At 43.9% G+C, this 6,824-nt stretch overlaps 1 non-coding gene across 1 annotated transcript; it reads left to right on the top strand.

The window, feature by feature from the left end:
* Positions 1 to 4,868: 4,868 nt before the first annotated feature.
* Trnal-caa (transfer RNA leucine (anticodon CAA)) lies at positions 4,869 to 4,943 on the top strand. The gene has a single exon. It is a non-coding gene; the product is annotated as a tRNA-Leu (tRNA).
* Positions 4,944 to 6,824: the final 1,881 nt, after the last annotated feature.

The raw sequence follows: 6,824 nt of genomic DNA, 5'->3' as shown, positions 1-6,824 counted from the left end.
ATCAATGTGGGACGTACAACGAACGTATTCACTAGGAGAGTGCGGCGAAATTTGACGTTAATGTGATATGGTAGCAGACAACCGACGAGAGTGCCTTTGCTGCCAGCACGACATCACCTGCAACACCTCTCCTGGCCTCGTCACCATATCGGTTGGGCCCTAGACGACTGAAAAACCATGGCCTGGTCAAATGAGTCCCGATTTCAGCTGGTAAGAGCTGATGGTATGGTTCGTGTGTGGCGCAGACCCTACAAAGCCATGGAACCAAGTTGTGAACAAGGCACTGTGCAAACTGGCGGTGGTTCCATAATGGTGTGGGTCCTCTGGTGCAGCTAAACAAATCATTGACTGGAGATGGTTATGTTCAGTTAACTGGATACAATATGCAGCCAGTCATGAACTTTTATGTTCCCAAACAGAGGTGGAATTTTTATGGTTAACAATGCACCATGTCTCTGGGCCACAATAGTTCGCGATTGGTTTGAAGAACATTCTGGATAATTAGAGCGAATGATTGGACCACCCAGATCGCCCACCGTTAATCCCACTGAACGTTTGTGGAACATAACCGAGAAGTAAGTGCATGCACAACATTCTGCACCGGTAATAATTCCGCAATTATTGGTTCAAATGGCTCTGAGCACAATGGGACTTAACATCTGAGGTCATCAGTCCCCTAGAACTTAGAACCACTTAAACCTAAGTACATCACACACATCCATCCCCGAGACAGGATTCGAACCTGCGACCGTACCGGTCGCGCGGTTCCAGACTGAAGCGTCTAGAACCGCTCGGCCACACCGGCCGGCCCGCGATTATTGACGGCTGTCGAGGCAGCATGGCTCAATATTTCTTCAGGGGACTTCCAACGACTTGTTGAGTCGATGCCACGTCGAGCTGCTGGACTACGCCTGGTAAGAGGAGGTCCGACACGATATTAGGAGGTTGCTCACGATTTTTGTCACCTCATTGTATTGCTTATCATGTTTCTCATGCGATACCCAGTGTCGACTGAAAGCATCGGTTTGTTTCTCGTTACAAACAAAATGTTTATAAAATCGGAATTGTACGTACCCATTCGCTAGACTAATCCCAGATTAATTAGTGTAATATTTGTTTTATCGATATGTACAAGAGGCTTTCATTAATTAATGCAATACATTCTTTTCTGAAAGCAGATGATTCCAATACACCATATTATTCCCCACTCTTCTGGATACAAAACCCTATTTTTCAAATAATCTCCATGAATGCGACGGCCTTGTGCCATATTACTGGAAGGGCCTGTATGCCCATATGGTACCACTCTACTTGTTGATGTCGGAGCCCACGTCTTGTTGCATCAATAACCTCCCCGTCATCCACGTACTGCTTCCTATAGAGAGGATCCTTCATTCGACCAAACAGTCGGAAGTCTGACGGTGCGAGATCCAGGCTGTAGGGTTGATGAGGAAGAACAGTCAAGAGAAGTTTTGTGATCTCCTCTCGGATCCACAGACTAGTGTGAGGCTTTGCATTGTCAAGAAGAAGTACATTTGCGTTTTTGTGGCGACGAACACGCTGAAGTCGTTTCTTCAGTTTCCTGAGGATAGCACAATACCCTTCAGAGTGGATCTTTGCACCATGTGGGGGGAAATCAAACACAATAACTCCTTCAAGGTCCTAGAAGACTGTCGTTATGAGTGTACCAGCTGAGGGTGCGGCTTTGACCTTATACTTCAGTGGAAAGGTAGTGTAGCGCCGCTCCATGGGTTGCCGTTTTGTTTCCGGTTCGAACTGATTAATCAATGTTTCACCGCCTGTGACAATTTTGGACATAAAATTGTCACTACCAGTCTCTTAACGCGCAGGCAATTTCACACAAATGATTCTTGGTTGTTCTTTGTGGTCTTCTGTTAGGCGGTGAGGAAACCAGTGGGCACACATCCCTGAGGACCCTAATTGATGAAAGAGTGTTCCAGCACTACTAGTAGGAAGGTCCAATTATGCAGTGAAGTGTTTAATTGTCATACGTCGATCACATCGAATGAGGGCGTCCGCAAGTTCCGACATTGCAAGTGTCACAGCTGTGTACGGCCGGCCGGCACGAGGGAGATCGGACAAGTTGGCGCGACCTTGTTGTCAGGCTGACAGGCGTTTCGTCCACCGTGCTTGTGTTCTCTGTAAACATTCTGCAAGCGTCTATGAACATCATCTGCGATGCTCGTTTTGCACCAAAAGAAACTCAGTGACAGCTCGCTCTCTGTTTGGAACGTTTACTGACTCCATTCATATATATATATATATATGTGTGTGTGTGTGTGTGTGTGTGTGTGTGTGTGTGTGTGTTTGTGAGTGTGTGTGTGGTTGGGAGTGTGCTTTCTCTCTCTCTCTCTCTCTCTCTCTCTCTCTCTCTCTCTCTCTCTCTTTGTAGTGGTTGAGAAGGACAAAGTTCTCAGGCAAATGTAGAAACGATGCATTGGAATATCTAAAGAATACAGGCTGCAGCTGCTTTAAAATTATATTTTAACAGTGATAGTCCTTCGAAAGGAAATGAATAGATGACTCTGAAAAGGGGCATTATCTAATATCATTTAGTTTTATTTCCCCATCCTTGACACCATCTGTGTCTGTGTTCTGTCTCTAATAATCTCGATTACGATGGCACGTTAAACCCAATTTTCCTTCCTTCCTGCCTTCTTCCTTCCCAGTGAGATCTTAATGATAATAGGAACAGAAATTTGATTCTGATCAATAAATAGTGCACATCCAAAATAGCAGCTCTTTCGGTATAAGGCAGGCTGAAAGTAGATGACTCACGGCTTAACTCCATGATTAACCAAACATCCAGTCTATTCTTAGGTTGATTTCTTTATAAAATAAATCTTTATTTAATATTCAGATAAATGAATGGACCTGTTTATATTTGCACAAAGGAAAATACTGTAAGATGTGTCCTGTGGAACCAAGATTTGGATGTGTGATGATTTACCAACTGTCACAATGAAATTCAACTTGAACTGAATACTTATTTTGCCAAGACAATTACAGAATCATTATACATTTGTATATATACCTAATGGTTGCTAGTGGTTTCCGTAAATAATCATGCAAGTGCAACAAGTAATCGGATACATTGGCTGATGGGCTTGTAAATTATGAGATTCCTATAAAATAGGAATAACATAATGGTAAGGAGTCACGCATCACTTCGCATTCACACTAATAACATACAGAAGATAAAAAAGGAACTAGAATAACAATAACATCTACAACAGACACATATAGTCGGTAAAACATTTTCTCCACCGGGCTAATGCACAATACGAAAAGTTCAAGCTGTGGAACTGAACGAGAATTATGATCCAAAATGCAATCAGATCGGTAATGCAGGTAAGACACAACACATGCGTGAAGACAATTCAATTCAAGCATTACCAGTATAGAAAAACAACTGAAAACCGACGAGATGAGGGTTCATTGGTTTTTTAAACACGTGGCCAAGCCACACGAAGGAAGAGAACATAAAAATTCCGTAAAATATGTTGATCAGTGGAAAAAAACTAATAAACAGAAGAATAAATAATATAAGAAACGCAAGGTCACGCACATTCACACTGGGAAATACGAATGCTACCTGAGACTAATCATAGCTCGCGCACCGCACTCCCACATTCCTAACTTCTGGCTGAACAAAGTAACCAACAGCACAATCTAACAATTACAAAAACTCTACCACTTCCTATTCTGAATAAGGTATTCTGCATTGTCATAAATGCCTGAAGCTACAAAAGGAAATGGTTAAGACTTCAGCGAGGCTGAAACTTACACACACTCGGTAACCATATCCACTACTGAAATCGAGAGTCCACGAGCAACCTCTCTCTTCAAAATCCCAGGAATGAGTGAAGAGCACCCTCACCAAATCAGAACCCAGACAAGTAGCGCAAGTCTGCAGAGAAAACCATTTCCGCACCCTGCCAATTTAAGCACAATAGCGTTTCGACCAGAAGGAGCGAAACCTCTTTGCCTCACTCTATGCGAACACAAAATCTGGCTAGACTGCCACAGTAGCAGACAAGAAGTTTACCCGCCACAATACGCTGCGGAAACATAATATCCAGACGCATTCACTCACTCTGCCATTCAAAGAGGGTGGGAATGACAAACAAGGTTAGAAGTACAACATTAAAACACCGTAATCAAGTGTGGGGAAGGTGAAGGAAAGATAGATACTTAATCAATCTACATATATGCATGTAAAACATACAGAGCAAACATCAGTTCGGAGAATATATGAAGTTGTAGCTGATAATGACATACTCAACTGCTGACTCTTTCTTCTGGCATGATTTATTAAGTGCACCAAAAATATGACGTGCTGAAGACATAATAAACGCAGTTAAGCTTTAGCGATACATTATGAAATGGCTGATATAGAGACCTTTCACTTGTTGCTTCCTATAGATAATCAACAATTTTTTTCAGGAGTGCTAGTTGTGCAGGTTCGCAGCAGAGCTTCTGTAAAGTTTGGAAGGTAGGAGACGAGGTACTGGCAGAAGTAAAGCTGTGAGGAGGGGGCGTGAGTTGTGCTTGGGTAGCTCTGTCGATAGAGCACTTGCCCGCGAAAGGCGAAGGTCCCGAGTTCTTCGAGTCTCGGTCCGGCATACAGTTTTAGTCTGTCAGTTTCATATCAGCTCACACTCCGCTGCAGAGTGAAAATGTCATTCTGGAAACATCCCCCAGGCTGGGAAAAGCCATGTCTCCGCAATATTCTTTCTTTCAGGAGTGCTGGTTCTGCAGGTTCGCAGGAGAGCTTCTGTAAAGTTTGGAAGGTAGGAGACGAGGTACTGGCAGAAGTAAAAGCTGTGAGGACGGGCCGTGAGTCGTGCTTGGGTAGCTCAGTTGGTAGAGCACTTGCCCGCAAAAGGCAAAGGTCCCGAGTTCGAGTCTCGGTCCGGCACACAGTTTTAATCTGCCAGGAAGATTCAATTTGTTCTTGATTTTATACCACAAAAATTGTCTTAACAATGTCATCTAACAGTTTAAAGGAACAACCTACTACAGCTGTCGAAGTAGCCAGACTATGATAGTTTCCTAGCAAAGCATAACTAATTAAATATTATTGGTGTGGCAGGTTTCGTCGTGATCATATGAATAGTTTTCTACTTCCCACGTACTATGTAATAGTAAAACACGCAATAATTCCTAATCTCTGAGCGGCCACTACCACACATTTTTATAACACCTGTAAATAAGTTCTTCGCAAAGCTATATCACTCAGTACATTTTGATGAAATCGGGCACTGATGACTGCGCAGTTGAGCGCCCCACAAATTCAACGTCATCATTTTGTTGAAATCACCTACCATCCTTAACCTACCGATTATAGACTGGAACTTTTATGGATTCATTGCAGTGGGTACAGACAGACAGTCTTGTGATACTCTTTTGAACACGTTTTCCGAAAACTGTTTTCAGCAGTTAGATCGACAGCCCACACGCAGTGGAAATACATTGCAACACCAAGAAGGAGTAATGCGACATGAACGAAAGTTAGTATGCTTGTGTCTACATCTGAAAAATGATGCCTATTTCAGTTTCGTGCCAGTCGCATAAGAGTGGCACTACTAGAGCCATTGTGAAGATGCAAATCAGATTTGCTTTAGATATTCGCTGTAAAGTTCTTGGGTGTTAGTTACCGTTGAGATTGGACGTGGTAAGCTGATATATTCGTTCTGCGATATTGCAGAAAAAGCATGTCAGGAATGTAGCCACTGTACATGATTGCTGGCAGAGGTGGTCACGAGAATATACGGTCGTAAGAAGACGGTGCTCCGGACGGCCACGTGAGATGGAAGACCATCATGTTTGGCGTGTCGCTCTGGGGCATCGTACTGCATCTGCAGCAGCACTTTGAGTAGCAATTGGCACCACAGCGACACAACGAATTGTTACAAATCGATTACGTCAAGGACAGCTCCAAGCCAGACAGCTTGTAGAGTGTATCCAGTGACCGCAAACCACCGCCATTTGCGACTTCAGTGGTGTCAAGTGAGAACTCGTTGGAGGGCGCGGTGGAGGCCTGTTGTGTTTTCTGATGAAAGCTGTTTCTGTCGCCGTGCCAGTGATGGCAGTGTGTTGGTAAGAAAGAGGCCAATTGAGGGCCTGCAACCAATCTGTCTCCGTGCTAGACACGCTGAACCTACACTTGGAGTTATGGTCTGGGGTGCGATTTTGCATGACATCAGCAGCATTCTCGTGGCTATCCCACGTATTCTGACTGAAAATTTGTACGTCAGCCTGGTGAGTCAGCCTGTTGTGTTGCCACTCATGAACAGCGCGGCCACCTTCCACCAAATCGTGTAAAATGAGTAAAATTATTAAATAAAAATGTGAAAATCTAATTCATCACTTTTTTTTAGTGTGAAAAACATATGTACTTTTACTTCAGGTCGTTTTCCCAAGCAGCCTTTGCGGTTCCTAAGTGAGAACGCATACACAGTTTAGTGCCGGGGAATGTGGCTTCTCTGATCGACTGTTTCGCAACAATACGGGGGTCGTTTGTGCGCCGGCTCACGGCGATAGATGCGCTGAAACCTTTTACGCACGCGCGGAGCGAGCTTTGTCGACCAATCACAGCGCTCGCTGGCACGTATGCGGCCCCAGGCATCATTAAATGTTAAACTTGCTTTGTCAGTGCACTACCTATTTCATAAGAAGTTTATTACTACTAACATGGATCGGTGGCTGAAGTCAGGATCATTGAAGAAGGGTGCAGTTTCTCCATCGCCTTCACAACAAGGGAAGTTTCCAGTTGAAATGAATGAGGAGGGGGGACGACC

This window comes from Schistocerca serialis, chromosome 3 (assembly GCF_023864345.2).
Source record: "Schistocerca serialis cubense isolate TAMUIC-IGC-003099 chromosome 3, iqSchSeri2.2, whole genome shotgun sequence".
Classification (NCBI taxonomy): Eukaryota; Metazoa; Arthropoda; class Insecta; order Orthoptera; family Acrididae; genus Schistocerca; species Schistocerca serialis.
The sequence above is the reverse complement of the archived record's forward strand: the minus strand, read 5'-3'. Positions and strand labels throughout refer to the sequence as shown.